At 43.5% G+C, this 19,633-nt stretch overlaps 1 protein-coding gene and 1 long non-coding RNA gene across 2 annotated transcripts in view; both read left to right on the top strand.

Moving 5' to 3' along the window:
- Positions 1-13,388: 13,388 nt before the first annotated feature.
- On the top strand, positions 13,389-19,017 carry LOC142047214 (uncharacterized). Its single transcript, XR_012656423.1, has 3 exons — positions 13,389-15,090; positions 15,894-16,018; positions 18,931-19,017. It is a non-coding gene; the product is annotated as an uncharacterized LOC142047214 (long non-coding RNA).
- Positions 19,018-19,077: 60 nt separating this feature from the next.
- STK26 (serine/threonine kinase 26) overlaps positions 19,078-19,633 on the top strand; it is a 23,984-nt gene continuing 23,428 nt past the window's right edge. Inside the window, exon 1 of the mRNA XM_032776436.2 lies at positions 19,078-19,161. The gene's annotated coding sequence lies outside the window, so the exon portion shown is untranslated. The remainder of the gene's footprint in view (positions 19,162-19,633) is intronic.

Genomic DNA, 19,633 nt, shown 5'->3' with positions numbered 1-19,633 from the left:
TCCAGCAGGGTCCCTGGTAGTGTCTGCCATCAATGAAAAAGCCAGGCAGGGCCAGGCCAGTGGCACGCCCAAAAATAAAAACGCCAAGAGACTGGACTTGTTTGGCAGGAAAATTTATTCAGTGGCCAGCCTGCAATTTCGGGAGTCTCACCATCAGGCCCTGCTAGGCAGGTACAACTTCAACTTGTGGGACTCCATCAGCAAATTCAAGGAGGGCCTTCCACAGGACCAAGCCTAGGAGTTTGCTACCTTAGTGGATGAGGGGAAAGCAGTGGCGAGAGGCACTTTCCAGATGGCCTGGGTTGCTACAGAGTCAGCGGCCAGGGTGCTCACCTTTGCAGTTGTCATGAGGTGCAGATCCTGGTTACAGTCCTCCAGGCTGTCCCAGGAGATGCAGGCTACCCTTCAGGACCTCCTGACTGGTTAATAAAAGGCGGATCCCAGGATCAGGTATTGTCCTCTCAACCTGGTTTGCTCCACCTGTTGTGACCTGGGTCTGTTAATAAATGAGACAAAGTCAATCTTAGTCCCAGTGTAGCAGATGGCATTAATGGCAGCAGTCCTCGACTCTCCCCAGGCCAGGGTTTTCCTCCCCAAGGCCCGGTTCTAGGCCATGGCAGACCTGATCTCGTGTAAACAAGCTCACCGTATCACCACCGCTCATACATGCCTGTGGCTGTTGGGCCACATGGCAGCCTGTACTTATGTGGTTCAGCATGTGTGACTTGACCTCAGGCTGCTGCAGGCATTGGCATCGTTCTACATCCCCAACAGACACTGCACGGATCGTGTAGTCAAGGTCCCGACCACATTTTGTCATCACTTGCATGGTGGCAAAACCCTGCATTGGTGCTGGAGGGAATCCCGTTCCCAGGCGTCCCCTCCCCCCCGCTGTTGGTTACCCTAGTCTCCAATGCTTCAGACCTAGGGTGGGGAACCCACCTAGGCAATCTCATCACACAAGGTCGTTGGTCCCGCCTCAATTGTTGCCTACACATCAATGTCAAGGAGCTCAGAGTGGGCTGCTTGGTCTGCCACGTCTTCCTACCTCACTTAAAGAGCAGGGTGGTCCAGGTCCTGACTGACAGTACAGCACCTATATTCTATATCAACAGGCAAGGAGGAGCCAAATTGTCTGCCCTTTACCAAGAAGCCCTCAGGATATGTGCAACATGGCAGCCGTCTTTTAGCTGTGCACCTCCCCTGGGCCAAGAACACTTTGGTTGATTGTTTCAGCAGGACCTTCTTATCTCACCATGAGTAGTCTCTCCATCTGAAGGTGGTCAGCATCATCTTCCACAGGTGGGGTACTCCTCCAGGTGGACCTGTTTGCATCCAGGCACAACAGGAAGTGCCACATCTTCTCCTTTCGGGGGTCAGACAGAGACTATCTGTTGGACGCTTTTCTGCTCCTATGGTTGGGGGCTCTAATGTGTGCGTTTCTCCCAGTTCTGTTGATCCATATGAAGATCAAGCGGGACAGGGCGAAGGTGATCCTCATAGCACCGACTTGGCTGCGCCAGTGTTCAGCACACTGCTGGACCTCGAGGCGGCTGCTCCAAAATGGCTACTGCTCCGGCCGGATTTGTTGTCCAAGAATCGTGGCACCCTTCTGCACCCAAACCTGGCAGCATTGCACCTGACAGTTTGGCTGCTGCATGGCTAAATGTGGAGGAGCAGGAGTGCTCAGCTGGAGTCCAGCAAGTCTTTCTGGACAGCAGAAAGCCCTCCATTACAGCGACCTACATGGCCAAGTGTAGGTGGTTTATGTACTGGTCCTCAAATAAAGACATTCGGCCCAAGTGGGGTTTGCTGCAGTTGATTCTGGACTACCTTCTGCACCTCAGGCTCCAAGGCCTGTCCCTTTTGTCCATTAAGGTCTATCTGGCCGCTATTTTGGCTTTCCATCTGCCGTTCGAGGGCAGGTCTGTTTTTGCTCGTGACATGATTGCCAGGTTCCTCAAGGACCTCGAGCACCTCTACCCACACTTCAGGGACCCAGTCTGAGAAGGCATAGGGTCACTGGCGCCTGATACACCAGTGCATGAATGCGACGCTCAAGGCACTGTAGCCAACCCTGCGGATATTGCTAAGGAAAAAGTCTCCGACTCTGTGTGTGGATGCGCATACACCTGGAATGGAATGGACATGAGCAATACATCTTGAAGAACAGTTACAGAAGGTGGGTAACTGTTTTTTCAGGGGGCCTGGATCAGCATTCACATCACGCTCCCCATCAGTACCTGGCCTGCACTGGGGAAGCTAATGATTCAACCAGCTGACCAAATTTGGTGATGAATGCTGGTCACGTACCACCTGAGGCACGTTGCACATATGTTAAGAGGATGGGTTTTTGAATACTGAGGATCAGTAGAGATAGTTGTGCCTATACTCCTATATTCTCATGGCCACAGTCCAGGTTGTGAACTGTCAAACTACAAAACTGATTTTCTAATTGGATTCTATGGCATGCATTACATTTTATGTAAAGAAGAAAATCTGTATATAGTAATGTTTTTAAGTCTTTTCATATAAAAAGAATGATAAAATATCTTTTAAAATAACACATCTGCCTGTAGAGACACTTTTGTTTGTGTAGCAATAGCCATTTTACTTCTGAAACTTAAACCTCTTAAGTATTCAGAAAATATTGCATACACGTCATGACTGTGTAGTTTTTTCTTATTGGCAAGACTTCAGTGCTGCTGTCTCTTGGATTTGAAGGGTGTGGTAAAAGTAAAAGAAACCGTCTTGTGAACTGATAAGCACTGTCTGCCAGCTGAAAGGAAATATGTTGCTGTTAAAAGTAAAAGGCCGACTTACTGTTCCATGCATCATTTTTTCTTTTATCTGCCTTTGCTAGTAGAAGTGGCTTCTGTAATCTCAATATAGTGAGATTTTGAAAGTTAGTGCATAAAATGGAGAGAATAATGCAAATGCCCTCCAATAATGAGAGCAATACAGGCAACAGTTCTCTCAACCAAGCAGAAGTCTGAAGATCTGTAGTGTTCAACTAGTCCATCGAGTTAGGTAACTTAACTGTTATACATCCTTTTGTTCTACAACATTTAACAAATGAGATGAATTTTGTTTTGGAAGAGAACAATTTGCTGCATTCTGTAAGAAACTGAGAACCAGATTTAAACGCTAGTGTGGAGGAATCTGTCATTGGATTTAGACCAGGCTGAGGTCTGAAACAATAAAGGGCTGTTAACTTTTTTTAGCTGTACAATACTGTTACTAAATTAATCCATTTTGAATCACGATAAAGATCCAACAGTATCATTTGCATGTTTTTCATTCCACTGGTTCAGCTACCAGGCAGTACTTTCCTTAAGATATGAATGTTCAAGGTCCATGATCTGAGGTCAGCAGCATCTGAGCAGTAGAGGAGATGTCATAGGTCTAGATTAATAAAAAAGATAATGAATAGATATCTTCTTTTTTTTTTTTAACATGTTGGTGTCAACTTATATTTGTTAAAATTCAAAGTCAAATCATTACTAAGAATATGGCCCATGTCAAAACCCCTCTCCTTGCCACTCCCTTCTTTCTAAAGGGTGCATACTGTACAAGCAAAAGCAGTTGAGACGTTTGTGTGTTCGTGTGTGTGTATGTGTGTGTTTAGGGGGGGTGTCTTGCTAGTGTCTAAAGAAATGGGTTTGGGTTTTTTTTGAGGTAGGCTAATCCTTCTGCCTTTTGTTTTTGCTGCTCCCCAAATCTCTCTTTCCTCTGCTGCCAAGATGGAAGAATAATTTGGGGCTAGAGAGAGTGATTTGGGGCTGGAAACAGAAATACCCCTTTCATGACCCCAGTTTGCAGCCAATAATAATATGTATCTGCTCTTGAAAGGTCAGAAAAGTTTTATCTTCCCTTGAAGTTCCGAGAGCAGCCTTGAGTGTGCTGCTCATTTTAAGAAAGCAGTGGCAGGGTGTCATCAGTAGAGTTTTGGAACAGTGGAGTTCTTCTGTGACTACAGTTGTCTCAGTGAAAACAGAGTTCTCCTATATGTAGAGCCCCTTTATGGCCAGAAGGGACAGTAAAGCAGGGTTTGCTTGCTCAGGAGCCCCACTGTGTCTGCCAAGGGATCCAAAGGCCAGAGCACATAGCTCTGAGTCTGTTGGAACTCAGATCTGGTTGCTTAACAGCCATCTGTGTCTCACTGCAGTAGAAAAATGGCTTGAAGCCAGAAAACATGGCTAGGCCGCACTTGCTGTGGAAAGCATATAGTTTATTTTAAAATCATCCACCTTTGGAAGAAGATGACGTGCACCTAGAAGACCAGAGGTTATGTTTGCCCTAAGATGGGTACAATGTTTAACGCTATATCTTTTTTAAAAAAAGATAGGAAATTACATACAAAAACGCCCCACATTAAATGAATGTCATTAGGTTGCAAAGTCCAGCACTTGAAAGGAAGAAACACCAGAGTTACTATTGTTCATGCAACCTTAGTTCTGCTTCCTGGTGCATCAATGTTGTACATTTAACAAGGTCCTGTGGCCCTTGGAAAGCATTAAAGCAATGGTCCTGTGGAAACATGTACTTAAAGGGTGTATCATAATGCATACAGAAACAAACGGAATTGGGGGAGCTCCTGACCTGTGTGGTGTCCTTAATGAGGAGGATGCCTGGTGTGTCTGGAAGCTAGTTGGGGAATGGGGGGAGGAAGGGCAGCTTTACTCTCTTTCCTGCTTTTTCACTGCCTCCAGCTTGCTGTCTTTGGACCAGTGTTCTAAGTACTGTGTACCTAATGGGTGGTTCTTTCCCTGTGCTTACACATTGTCAATTTGAGTGTGTTCTCTGGAGTGCTTCAAATAGACAACAGTAAAGCCCTTGTGTTTTCTTCAGAGAGGCTTTGTTCTTACCTTTTCTGCTGCTCCTAAGTAGAACAACTTAATATTATGAAGGGTCAGTTTAATTTATAATAGAAGGATGCTTGTTACTTACAACCAAAATATCTACTCATCCTTGTTAATGGCAGTTATAGCCTTAAATGTGACTTTAATGTCAAATGTGTATTGTTCACAAGAAAAATTTGTAGTTTTCACCCTGGTTCTATGAATCAGGATGGGTTCTTTACTGGTCATGATGCAGGAGAGGAATCTTAGATTTGTACCTGTATGATCCATTGCCTTCATATTATGCATTCAGTGATATCTGTGCAATCCAATTGCACAGTGTATTTGCACAGCTGTAGTTAATTGCAACTCAGGGTATGGCTACACTTGGAAGTCGCCCGCGTGCGAGTTACAGTCGTGGTTACAGCTGTGTCGGCAGACAGCGGGCTGCAGTGCTGTGGCCACACTCACAGCTACCAGCGCTGCAGTGTAGCCGCATTTGCAGCCTGTTGGGAGTGGTGCATTGTGGGCAGCTATCAGCGTTCAAGTGGCTGCAATGTGCTTTTCAAAAGAGGGGGTGGGGTGGAGTGTGACAGGACGCGTCGGGAGACAGAGAGAGTGGATTTTTGGAGCAGACACTGTGAGTCCTGCCTTGCAAATTCTGGCCATTCTCCCCCACCCCTCTCTCAATACTCTTAAATGTAAAGGCTTCAGACCAGATAAGCAGCTTCTCCGAGGGACTTCCCTCCCCCGCCCGTGCTGTTTGGTCTCCTCAGCAAACGCTGTGACATTCCAAAGCCTCGGCTCGGCTCGCTCGCTGGAGCAAAGAGCAGCTGTGTCTGGTAGCTCTCGGGGAGTACCTTCTGTTTTGTTGTGACAGGATTCTGGGCTACTCTTAATACCCTGGAGGCCAATAACTCAGCGCTTGGTGAGTGTCCACACCTGATGCAGCAGGCGCTGTCACCAGCGCTGGATTCGCTACACGTAGCCAGCCCAGGGTACAGCAGCGCTGCCCGCAGGGCGTTTGCGCGGCTCTGGCGGCTGGCGAGCTTTGTAAGTGTGGACACCAAGTAAGTTGCAGCGCTGTAACCCCCTCACCAGCGCTGCAACTTGCAAGTGTAGCCAAGCCCCATGTCTCTTAGGTATGTTAGCTGTGTTGTGCAAAGAGAAGTAAAAAGCAGTAAAAACACCTTAGAGCATCTTTAAAAAGTCTGACTAAATATATATGTAAGGAACAGATCTGAGTAAGATTTAGTACAGTTCTACTGTGAAGAATGGTTCTATCAGTTTTTTTTCTATCTCTACTCAACCTGATTCTCTTTTAGACCTGAAAATTGCTGTTTTCTTTCATTTTAGAGTGGGGGAAATCCTTTACATGAATGTTCATTTTGATACTGGTCTCATCATTTTTAACCTTTATTCAAAGGGGTGGATATGCTCAGTTGGGGCTCAGGAGTTGTTGCGGGTATTTTCAGGGTCACCTAGGTGCTTAAAATGGACTGTAGTGATTTGGTAAATCTTAAATCAATCTTCAGTTCAGGCCAGCTGTCATAACTTCAATGCAGGTAGTTAATCTCTGAGACATAGTTTAATTTCTGTTTTACAATACTTAAAAAGTGCTCTAGATATGAGGTGCACAGGATGTTTTAAACATTAATAAACTAAACCTACCAATGACCCTGTAGCATGGGCATTCTCTCCACTTTAGACAAGTAACTGAGGCACAAAACACTGGCCATGTCTACATGGGGATAAAAAAACTAAAGATAATGTCTACACAGCAATTTTTAACCCTGCATCAGAACCCAAGTCAGCTGACCCGGGTGGTCATGCTGTGGGGGCTTTTATCCCCATGTAGATATGCTCACTGTGGTCGCCTAAGAAGTGTGGATTCTAACCCTGATGCTGCTACGAATCTCATGGTGTGCTTTAGCCACAGACCATCCTTCCCATTCTTGCTATAAGATACAGATAATAGATTACTACCACGGTACTGAACATTCAGCTTTGACTGTCAGTAATGAAAGGGATCAGATTGCTTTTTGTTTCTAGTTATTGGTTTTATCAGTGGCTTGCTGTATCTGGAACTATCTATTAGGCAGCCACAAAGAAATATCATAGTGACTTCTTATAGCAGCAGCCAAAGTTCCCAATTTGTACTGAAGCTCTGTTGTACTAGGCGTGTCACAAATATAGACACATGGGCAATTTAGTTCTCTAACCAAATTGGCAAAACTTTTTGCACCTCTGGCAGCATTTTATAAAATCTTTGAAGCCTTGTTTTTGAGTAATGTCTCAGTGTAGGTGAACTACAAGCTCTGGTAGCTGACCACACTTACATTAGGAGGAGATTTCTGTTTCAAATCAAACCCAGGAGACATCTAAAAATCCAGAAAATGTACTCGCTTCTCTGGGTGGGGTGTGGGAAGTATTGTCAAGTCAACAGAGTGAACAAGATGGTATTTGGACACTGCTCTCAGAAGGAATCGTGTGAGAGTCTATGATACCCAGTTTTAATAAGGCTTGGAAGATGCATCCAGCTTTTGGTTTTATTAATCAGCCTGTATCTGAGACATTTTGGAATCGTTGTTTTCTTGCATTTCTGTTTGCTAGTCTTTGGTGATATTGACTTGAAAGCCTTCTGGGGGGGAAGGCCATTCTGTGACGTGTCAGTGACAGCAGTTAGTTTCAAGATTGTTCAGCTTCGGAAGATCTGCAAGGCAGCCATACGGACTGTATTGCATACTTAATTAAACATTGTTCTGAGCAGAAATCTAGCTTTCTCCCTATTGCCTGTGTGTGGACAGGGTGGTTTGAGTAGTTAACCCATGTTTTATAAAATTTATATCCTTCCTCTTTTCTTAAATATATATCTTAAAATAGGGTAGCTGATATCCCACATCCAGCTTCTTTTTAAGAGCAGGAACACAGTACAGTAAAATCTGTTTTATCTGGTGTTGGAGTGGAGTGCCAGTAAGTGAAAAATGCCAGTTAACTAAGAAGGAGGGAGTTTGGGTGCGGGAGGGGGTGCTGGGCTGGGGGTTATGGCACAGGAAGGGATGTAGAGCGTGGGCTCTGGGAGGGAGTTTGGGTGTGGGAGGGAGCTCAGGGCAGCGGGTGGAGATGTGGGAGGGGGCGCAGGATCCAGGGGGGCGTTCACCTCAGGTGGCAGGCTGTACTGGCTGCTCCTAGGCGGAGGTGCGGCTAGGCGGCCCTGCGCACTGCCCCCACCCCACCTCGAATGCTAGCTCCACAGCTCCCATTGGCTGAGAACCACGGCCAATGGGAACTGTGGGGGCAGTGCTTGTGGGTGGAGGTAGCACACAGAGTCGCCTGTTGCGCCTCTGCCTAGAAGCAGCTGAGATGAGGAGCTGCCCACAGTGAGCACCCCCTGGATCTGGCACCCCACACCCTCTCCCGCGCACCAACCTGCTGCCAGCCTCGCGCTAACCGGGCTATAAACTTCAATGAAGATCTGAAATGCTGGTTTATAGAGCTTTCCAGTTGGTGAAGTGCCAGATAAAATAGCTTTTACTGTATATTGGGAAGTTGCTGGAAGAAGGGAAGCAGAGAGGTTGGAAGATTAGCCAGTCAAGGCTTTGGAGAAAATTAGGACCTGGTCTACACTTAAGTTTTTCCGGCATACCTATGTCTGTTTGGAATGTGAAAAAAGATTCACAGCCCCGACTGTCATAGCTATGCTGGCAAAAGCCCAAGTGTAGCTGAAGTTGTATTGGCAGTCATTTAGCCAGAATAGTTTATTTCATTGAGGGAACTGGTATGCACTGTACTGGCAAAATAATTCTTTTGCCAGAATAAGCTGCATCTACACTAGGACACTTTTCCGGGGTAGTGCTGTTGGCAGACTCTTTCCTGCTCTTATTCACAATCTCACTCTTACAGAAGTTCTTTTCAGGGGAAGAGATGGAGTACATGAACTCCAGCCACCTTATGCTCATTCTGTTCACTGTCTTAACAGATACGGTCCTTCAGTCAGTATTTCTCTGTGCAAATAAAGCTTTGTGGCATTGCATTGGAATGTGTTGTGCAGCTAAGATTTTAAGAACTTCCCTTGGTTAAAATACTCTGCCTCCATAAACAACAACAAAACATGGCTGAAAAGAAATACCTGAAAGACAGGGAAATTGAGAACTGGGAAAGGCAAAAGCAAGACTGTAGCTTACATGTTGCCAAATTTAATACAACCAGTGATCTAAGACTGTATCTCAAATGATACAAGCATGCTTGGTAATTAATTTAATATGTAAAGGCTTTACCTCCTTGTATCTCAGTACTTGGCCATAGCTGAACTGGAATTTTGGGCCTGATCCTGGCCTGTGCTGCAGATGTTTTTTCTGCACTGTGAGCACAGGGCAACCCTAAAGCTGGGGAGATCCTCTCATGGCCAGCTGCCCCAGCATAGGGAAGTCCTTTGGATTGTCTCCGAGTCATGCCGCATAAATTGTGTGTGATTGTGCACACTCTGGTGTAAGGGGAAATGACTGGGAGAAACCAGACATGACTGGAGCTTTCTTGTACCCTGGCCATTCCCTACTGCTGTATCCATCTATTGCTGGCTTTAGCGTATGGTGCAAGTTAGAACAGTCTCTTGGACTGTTATAGCTCACATTAGGGAACTAGACCTGCATATAATTGGTGAAGGATTGGGGAAGTGCAGTGGTGGTTTAAGTGACCTTTGTCTGCGCAGCTTCCCACCCTTCTCCACCTTGAGTTGCTCTTTGGATTTCTCAGTAACATACAAAGATCTGGGCCACTGGCTGCAGGCATTTAGCTTCTATTCTGTCAGATCCTGCAAGTAGCTAGGCACCTTCAACTCCTGTTAATTTGAACAGGAGTAGACGGTGTTCTGCATATTTGAGGATTGAGCTCGCATTACTGAAGTTGAAGGCCAACGTTTATCAACTTTACCATTTAATTTTTTCATACTGTTCTTGGGAATGTTCAGAATTATTGTATGAAGTTACATTTTCATTTTGTTCTTCCTGGATTGCTTGAGGTATTATTTACATACAACTGCTTCGTGCTTTTAAAAAGGTTTTAAGTGACTGACTCTGAAAATGTATGAAAACACATCCTCAACATGGAGATGTAGACTTAAATAATTTAAGTCTAGAAATAAAGGCTTTTCTGTTAATGAGGAACCTATAAACTTGAGCAGACTTAACAACTTCCAGCATTGTTTGTTTACACGATACCCAAAGCCATATTACCCTGCTAGATTTTTTTGCAGTGTATACTTCTACTTATGACTTCAGTTTGTCATCACAAATGCAGCACAGCATTATGAGCTCTCTGGAAGGAAAGGGAGAACTTTGGATAGGTAGTAAAAGTGACTGTAAGCCCCTTGGGGCAGGGGACTGTCTTTGTTGTGTGTCTGTACAGCACAATGGGGTCCTGGGCCATGACTAGCGCTCCTAAGTGCTACAGTAATACAAATAATGACAATAGCTGACATACTTTACTGGAAATCCTTCCATTCTGGAAGCTTTATGGCAACTTAACAGCTGCTTGCTTCTTAAAAGTATTTTAGATTGCACTCCTGTACGAACTGTCCTTATTCTGCTTTGCTAAATGGATTTTTTTTGTGCAGAACATTAGTGGTAAACCCGTATCCACAACTTTAAGGTGGATTGAGGTAGGAAGGAATTAACTTGACAGCCACAGGAACTGAGTAGAACATTTGGAAGGCAGTATTTATAGCTCGTGGATGGTGATGCATCATATCACAAAGGTGGCCTGGCTCATACTTGACTTCTGAGGCTGCAATAGGGTAAAAATTCTTTATAGCCTAAGAGGGAGTTCCACTAAACTTGTACCAAGGAGCAAAGACCCCTATCCCCTGGAGGAAGAACCTTTTCAAATGATATCTTCAGGGAAGCAGAATTGAAAGCAAGTTGCTTTCCCTTCCAAAGTGGGTTCCTGAGACCGTCTTTCCCACATGTGTACAGTAGGAGTGAATGGGAGGGGTGATCTTGGGACTTAACATGGAACAGGAGCTGGAAGATATCAAACCAGCACCAGCAAGCCCATACTTCACTGCCACAGCACACAGGAACTCGGATTTCATCTCTACTTTGCTCATAGCAACATTATCAAGTCTGCACATGAACATTCTTGGAAGGGGAAGGGTAGATGGTTCCACTGGAAAGTCATAAAAGTTTACAAAATTCAAAGAACTAATCAGTGGTCTGTATGCCTAAATTTGATTAATACTAGTGGAAGAGAGAGGAAACATTTATTCTAGCTGAGGGGTATTCTTTCGCAAAGAACTGATGGGCAGAAAAGTAAATCTCAGAAAAAAATATGCATCACCTACCTAGTTTCTGTGAACAATACTAACATAATGCAAGGAGCTTAAAGAGAAGCTTCTCATGAAGAAAAGAGCTCCAAAACTCTGCTGAAGATCTCTTCAGTCTCATCCTTAGGCCAGTTGTACATTTCAGACTTTTTTGCCAATGTAGCTACACCTCTACTGTGATACAACGCTATCCTTGGGAGCCAAAAAATCTTACTGTGTTATAGGTGAAACTGCCTTATATCTAACTCCTTTTGATCCCCTGGAGTGCGCAGCCCCGCCCCCTCAGAGCGCTGATTTACCTCATTATATCCGAATTTGTGTTTATATCAGGTCGCGTTATATCGGCGTAGAGGTGTATATTGGTCAGGGTGTAATGAGGTCTGATTTTGAGACAACTGTACAGGCAAAAACTCTAGCGTACATGTGGTTATACTGGCAAAACTACACTTTTGCAAACTTACTTTGGGGGTGAAGGTGAGGAGGGCTCAAATAAATTGTGTTTTTGCCAGCATTGTTTTGCTAGTATAGCCTGTCCACATGAGAAGCACTTTGCTTGCGTAGTATTTTGGTATATCAAAACCAGCAAAGCCTTTCAAGCATAGAAAGCATACTTTCTTAGGGGAAAGTATCCCTATGGATTTTGTTTACTTCTGCCCTGATCAGTGGCAAGGAACACAATGACCAACATGGATCTAAGCACATAGATCAAACCATTTGTCAGTTTCTGACCCCTTCCAATGAGTTAGGTTCTTATGGTATTTTCTCTGTATGAAAGATGCACATTCATGCTCATCTTACTCCAAATGTGATGAGAAATAGTACAAGGCATGTAATAAGAGCAGGCTTTCATTTTGTGCCTGTGACTCTGCCAGATTCCATAGTGTCCCGATCCTGGGGAAGATTTGAGAGCAAGATTGAGAGTTGGAAAATTCCATCAGAATTTTTAGCCTTCTAGAACCAGAAGAAACAGAGCTTCATGATTATCAGATTGCTTCCTAAGGGGGAACAATTTGGCAAGCTGGAATTATCACACAATCATATTTCTTTGCAAGTTAGACTGTGCATTTTAATAAACTGTTGGATTTTTTTCATAATAGGAGGAATGCTGCTTTTTAAAAAGAAAACCAGAACCTGTAACCTGTATCTCCAGGGTTTTAGAGAAGTAGAAACCAGAGAATTTTTTTTTTTTTTTTTTAAAGTTCAGTTTCTTAGACATTATACCTCCTCTTCTGCCTTCTGTCATACATGTTCTATTTATATTGGCATGGACTGAAACTGTGGTAAATGTCCTGTGCTTTATTCTTTGGTCCCAGTAGTACTAGAAACTGATTTTTTGACACACATTGCTTATGCAAAATACATTCCTGGTTAACAGTATTGGGATAATTAACTTTTGGTGTTTAGAAACATCTTGTGAAAGAGTAATTACATTTTGATTATAGAACTGTATTCCAAATATATTACATTTATAATCTAGCATGAATACATTTAATTCAGACCGAAATTTAGAAGGAATATTTCAGATGCCATGAATATAGATGGAGGGAGGATAGCGCACTGGTTTGAGCATTGGCTTGCTAAACCCAGGGTTGTGAGTTCAATCCTTGAGGGGGCCATTTAGGGAACCGGGGTAAAAATCTGTCTGGGGATTGGTCCTGCTTTGAACAGGGGGCTGGGCTAGATGACCTCCTGAGGTCCCTTCCAACCCCTGATAGTCAATGATTCTAAATCTTGCATTTCAGTAGCTGTTAGAGTTTTAAAGGACACATAATAATCTGAATTTTAGAATGTTTTTTAAAGTATCAGTTTAAGAACTGCTTTAATATCTAGGATTAATGAGGTTAACGCTGTGGAAAACTATTGCCCAGATCGTTTGCATTTGTGTTTCTTGATAAATATATTCATGTCAATTGACTTTTGACCAGGAGAGCAGTTAGTTGTTTACTGACAACTGTTTATGTTGCTTGGAGAGGCTTAAGAGCTTGAGTTCCTCTGGAGCTTGTCAAGAAGGTGATAGTGTGCATGGCCATACATCTGGAACATTGTGTAATAGCAGGAGTTGTTAGGCGTGGAAAGAAGGTTTGGAGAAGTAAATAGAAAAGATTGCAGCATGGAGGCACATTTACTTTACATCATGAGGCATTTGACTTTTTCCAAAAATGTACTGCAAAACTAGAAGCTGTTTTTTGTTTGTTTGTTTGTTTGTTTTAATTCTATTGAGAGTCTTTTCTTGCTTTTAACAAGTTGATAGGGAAAGGTTGCTAGCTTCATCTAGTCACGATATGGTTCATAGGTCCATTTCAAATTGTCTTGTTAGTAGGTGGAGACAGCTCCCTTCTTTGAACTCTTGTGCACCTGATAGCCTATTTTAATTCATTTGGACTGCTTCCCTTTAGAGATTCTTCAACACTACACTTCTGTGAACTGTCACTGAAGGGAAACTTATTAAGCAACTGTTCTCTGAAGTGCAGTATACTGGAATTCCAGTAACCAAATGAAGCAGAATACTGTGCTTTCAAGCACTGAGGCCTGGAGCTGTGATATCTCCAGCTGTTGCCTTGTCTGATCTCCTGAGCATAGCAGGGTCTAGGCTGGCCTGTTCTAGACTGATGGGAGTTCCCCCTCCTCCACCCACAAGAGGAAGCAAAACCAAGGTACTTCAGGAAATGGTGTTGGTGATTCAGTAGATCACAATCTCTGAGGCCAAACAGATTTTCTAGCATGATTGGTGCTAGGCAGGTCTCTTTTGTGAGACAGAAAGTAGAAGTCTTGACTACTTGTGGTACAAGTCTGGGTTTCAGATGGCTCTGAGGAAGACCAGTGTTTTGCAGATAAGCTGCATGCTATTAATGGTCTGGTAGAACAATATTATAATCTTCTCTCAAGCAGTCTCTTCCCATGTTTCATCCTCATGGGTCACTATAATATGCAAGTGATCTGATGCAAATGCCTGGGAAGGCAGCTGGAGTGCCAGTAGAAAGAAATCTCATGCTGAGTCTGACTGGTTCTGATAAGGAAATTTTGAAGTTCTATGCCATGGCTGTACCGAAGGGGAAGAAGGACTTCTTCGCTTCAGCTGTAGCAAATGCAAAAATGTGCATCAGCTGAACTGTTCCAGATGGTCACTAGCCTTTTTAATCCAGGTTGTCTCTGCTTGGTAACAACCAAGTATTCAACATTAGTGGAAGTATTTAAGTTGCTTCATGCGTAAGAATACTTTGATCCAGAGCGAATGTCTGGGGAGCTTCAGAAAGCTGGACCCTTCTTTTTTCTTTGGCTGGTGCTGAGCCTTATATTGAAGGGAATTTTTGTTATCCCTCTCTGAGGGCAATGAGTAAGTATTGCTTAAGAGGATGGTGATCATCCTCTACTCAAGAACCCATCTCTTGACTTTAACGTCTCTTCAGTCTCTTTACTCTCTTGAATCTCCTTTTTAGAGAGAAAGTTATCAAGGGTTTGTAGTGAGGCAGCTTTAGTTGTACATCAAGTCTTGGGTTTGTGACCCATTCAGTCTGGTGTTAAACTTGTCTGTGATACAGAGCTTCTTAGTATTAGGTGATCAAGCTTCTGTGTTGATTCTCTCATGCTATTTGTTTGTCAGGTCACTGAGATAGTAGACACATTCTATTGCATTGCCTCCAACGTCCAGGTGACACCCAGCTCTGTCTCCATTTTGTCAGGTTCTGCCATTTGAATGCCTTAGGGGGGAGGCCCTGATCCTGCACTGTGGTCTGTGGGGGCCTTAGGGGGGAGGCCCTGATCCTGCACTGCTGCACCCCTCACAGAGCTCCATTCACCTCATTGCTTCACCTGTGTGGATCATAATGCAAGACGGGGGCTCTTAGTGTGTGATTGCAACTCCGGTATGGATGGCAGAGGTTATCTGACAGACTCAGCCCAGACAAGACTCAAATGTGAAATAAGGAGTTGGTAATATTTATACAGAGTTTTTCATCCCTGAATCACAAAAGAGGGTCAGCATTGTTTTAGAGATGGGAAATGGAGGCCACAGAGATGAAATGACTTGTGAAGATTGCCTCATTATAGAAGGAGTTTGTCTGCTGTCTGTTTAGATGAACCTGAAGTTGCACTGGTGGAAATCTTTCAGCAACTTCCCTAATATGGACCCAACTCTAGCTCTTGGGCCAAAGGACATCAGATGAATTTTTTAAATGTGTATGTAATTATATTGTGCACCAGAGTTCTGCTTGAATTCTGTGTTCTCGTATGGCAGCCCAGACTGGTTGATGTCTCCTTCCAGCTGGTGGAGCTAGGAAAATGGCTTTTGCATCTGTAAAGGATTTGCTATCTGTCAGTCTCTCATGGGCAAAATAAAACTTCTGCTAACTGCTCTGAGGCCCAGGCTATTTTCATTCTCTTTCAGATTCTAAAACTTGCTGTGTCAACTCTCTTCTTCCAAAATATCTAAAGTATTTACATTATAGACTGATTCTCTGCCAGAGACTATTTTGGAGTTACAAGAGTACAAAACAAGTGAGTGTCACTGTTTTGTGACTAGATGAGACTTTCACAGAAATCTAAAGACTTCAGATATTCCTGAGCAAAACGCACAGCTTTTGTATCTTAGACATAAACCACTGGAAATAGAAATATGAATGGCACTTTAATTATAAAATAGAGAACATTTGCATTGTGATAGTCAAGTGAAATAAGACTGCCTGCTTGGATGCAGTAGTCCAAGGTTAAAATTGATTCATTTTTTTTATCCACAGACTAAATATAATACAAGTTTTCCTATTCTGTATTGCCACTGTGCCTCATCCTTGACCTTGAGTGTCCACTCCCAGCACGAGTAGGCAATTCATTCTTCATGACCACCTAATCCTTGGAATCTGAGGTAGTTTTTGCTCATTGACACCTGCTTGCTGGGTACTGGCTGGACACCCCAGCTTGTTTCACGTAAGGTATCTGATCCATTAGACTCAAAGCTGCTTGTGTACACAGGTAAACCCCTGATGGTAGGGATTATGGCACGTAGAAGTGCTTGCCATACAGTGAAATACCTTCACCGGGAGCTATCTGCCTCCTGGCTGGGTGGAAGGTGGCTTGGGGGTTCCTTCCACTACTGTTTCTGCCTCCTGCTAAGCAGGCGAAGGAGGCTCCCAACTCCTGCTGTTGGCATACTTCTTTCTGAAGCTCTCCTCCCTTTGTGGTGGTGCTGCTGCTGCTGCAATCTGGAAAACAGGTGGAGAGAGTTAAGGGAAGGAGACATTTTTTGATGGATTGGGTGGGAAGCTATAGCAAAAAAACAAAACACAACACCCGGGAATGTAGTTCATTTCTCATGTCACCAGACTCAGTTTGTAGGAAATTGGACAGACAGGGGTACACTACAATAGTGCACTCAAAGTGGGTCTCTACAAAAAAGCACCGGATAATCACTGGGTTAAAACTGTTAGTCAACTGGAATGCCATCAGTTGGTCCTGACTGTCACTATATTTACTTGAAAGTACCAAAAAGGAAAAATTTAATCAAGTACTTTTCAAAAGAAATATAGACTTAGTTATTATGGTTCACTCAGTGTTTTACCATCATAAGACCATTAATTATGTCCAGCAGGGGGAGACAAAGAACAGTTCACATCAGAATAGGGAAACCGGGTTATATTCCTCTTCAGCGGCAGTGATGAGGCACAGGACTTCCCTGAAGTCTCAGAATAACTACTGAACCCATTTTCATCCACCAAATAGTCCTTTCTCAAAAGCCTGGATTTCGTCCTCCCTCACAATATCTAACTTAGGTTAAGATTATAACAAAAATAATATTCAAACAACTTTCACTGTGGCTCATGGGAAAGGCAGTCCTTGAAATAGCATTCCTGACGTGCCACTTAAAGCCTTTCCCTAAGTTGGCGACACTGATAATACTGACTTATACTTTGTGGCAACCTAGTAACAGGTCCCGTACAGAGTTTTAGAAATGCGGCATTTCTTAGTCCCGTTAAAGGAGCTGAAGTCTTTGTGAAAGCTGCATGAGAGCCCATATTTCTAACAGAAATACGCATGTAGACAAACCTCCACCACTAACCCAATTTAAGAGGCAGACTACAGGACTTCCTATTCCATGTAGCTACAGATGAGTACATGGGATTGTACAGGCAGATACAGTGATGATGTCCTGGCCCTGTGGAACTTGCAGCCTAAACTTGGACACAAAGGACAGAAAACCACGAAATAATAAGAGAGTGGAAAAGATACGGGTGAAGCAATGAGGTGAATCCTGACCTGGGTGAGACAGTAGAGATCTTCTGTCTCAAAGCCAACTCCTGCAGCAAGAGCAGCCAGGTAGAGAGACAAGATGATACAACATCTGCCTACTGCAGGTTTTGCACCTTTCTCTGAAGCATCTGTTGCTGGCCACTTTCAGAGACAGGACGCTTGACTAGATGTTATAGTTCCTGCTCCAAAGAGTTTACAATCTGTCATTGTTCTGTGTTTGAACAGCTCCTAGCACAGTGGGGACCTGGTCCATGATTAGGGCTACTAGGCTTCATGGTAATAAATAATAATAGACAGGCCTTGGGTGTGATCCACTATGGCAATTTCTATGTTCACCAAAGAGAGAGGCTTTGCCTCATGACCACATCTAAATGCTTTCTGTAGGACTGTCGTACCTACGCATGGGAGCACCCAAATGGCCTCCAGCATGTGAGAAGCAACAGACAGCGCAGTTGTTGGTCACCGCAGCACTGTCTCTGGAAGCCCTACTGTAGTTTTGCATGGCTGGTTAAGAGAAAAGTTTCCAGTCACTTTTCCACAAGCTCCCAATGCTTCAGGTTTGGTTGAATGACAAGAAAACATGGCTGTTCCAGTGTCTGGACTGTGGTCTTATTCTGACTTAATGAAATGTTGTTGGGACTTTCTGAAGATATCCTTCTTGTTCTGTTTTTGGTGATTGTACTGGCTTTCTACTTTTGGGTTTTTTTAGTTTATCTGTGACTTCATTGTATGTTTAGTTTTGTTCTCAAGGGCAATATAAAATGTTACTCTTGCACCCAGTTTAAAGACTCAGAACTAAGACTAAATAACTATCTCAAAGACAAGTATACTTTGCAGTGCTGTGGTCTGCCTTGTGTGAAATCTAGATGTGGTCATTCAAGGTAGCACTAGTCTACTCTGCTGCTGTCTGAGACTGGAGATGATGATTTTGTTTCCTGGTTCCCTTTGAAGCTAGTAGAGAGTAGTCTGATCAGGCTAGAGACACATACAGTTGGGCCGTGCATCCCACCTGCATCAGATGTCTTTGTTCCATATATTGGCATGATCTTGTTTAAGTTCATTGCAGTGATAGACTGTCCTGAAGACAGTTCTCTTTTTGTTTTCCCAGATATTGATGATAGCGCTTCTACTTGCCCTGGACTTCTAGACTTTACCCCCAGCCTGTTGCATGACACACAGTTGGAAATTCACATAGTGCCAACACTTCCTTTCACTTTAGGGGATACTTTATGGGGAAACTCAGAGGTTAATTTTCCTGCCTGGCTGGCTCCTTCCTGTCTATTGCTTATAGGAACAGATGATTAGGCCCTGGCCTTTAATGCACAAGTTATACTGTAACTAGTAGGTGAACAGAAGTTAAGCTTTATTTTCTGATAACAATGTATTAATGCATAGCATTACCATATAACTACCAATGCTAATGGAGGGGAATGTGGATGATCTGCTTTTTGAGGAATGAGGAGGATTAGTCTTTGGCAATAAGTAAAACAACTTGATTACAATCTTTCCTTTCCTTTCTTTTTTTTATAGAACTATAGAGCAGACCCAGAAGAACTGTTCACAAAATTAGAACGCATTGGAAAAGGCTCATTTGGTGAAGTCTTTAAAGGAATTGATAATCGAACACAGCAAGTGGTTGCTATAAAAATCATAGACCTTGAAGAAGCGGAAGATGAAATAGAGGACATACAGCAAGAGATAACTGTCTTAAGTCAGTGTGATAGTCCTTATGTAACAAAATACTATGGATCATATTTAAAGGTAATGTATACCGTTGCTCCAAGTTCACGGAGAAAGTCTTATCCTGTCTTTTAATTGTTTTGAAAGCCGCAATTTAAGAAAACTCAAAGTTAAAGGAGCACTGTCCTGTCAACTTGAATTTTTTTGGAAAAAAGACTAATAAGTTTTCTGGCAGTGGCTAGAGCACCTTATCAGTATTATGCTGTGGATCTTTTTCAGTACTTTTATTCAGGTTTGCTGCTGTTGCTAATGTTTTTTGAAGGGTCTTTTGGAATGTCCCAGAGCCACAGCTTTAAAAAAAAAAATAAAAAATGGTGAGTCTTGTGGGCTCCCCCCCCCCACCCCCAACAACTTTGGGTTGTCTACAGGTGTCTTCCCTTTCATTGACCTTGGCAGGCAGCACTACAACATTGAAACTTGTGGTTCTTCCCACTTCCTCTGTATCTCCCAGTGAGTGATGCTCCTGCCTGTCCCCCTTTACCCCCCCCCGCCC

This window comes from Chelonoidis abingdonii, chromosome 8, assembly GCF_003597395.2.
Source record: "Chelonoidis abingdonii isolate Lonesome George chromosome 8, CheloAbing_2.0, whole genome shotgun sequence".
NCBI lineage: Eukaryota > Metazoa > Chordata > Testudines > Testudinidae > Chelonoidis > Chelonoidis abingdonii.
Note: the sequence above shows the minus strand (reverse complement) of the source record. Positions and strands in the feature narration are given on the sequence as shown.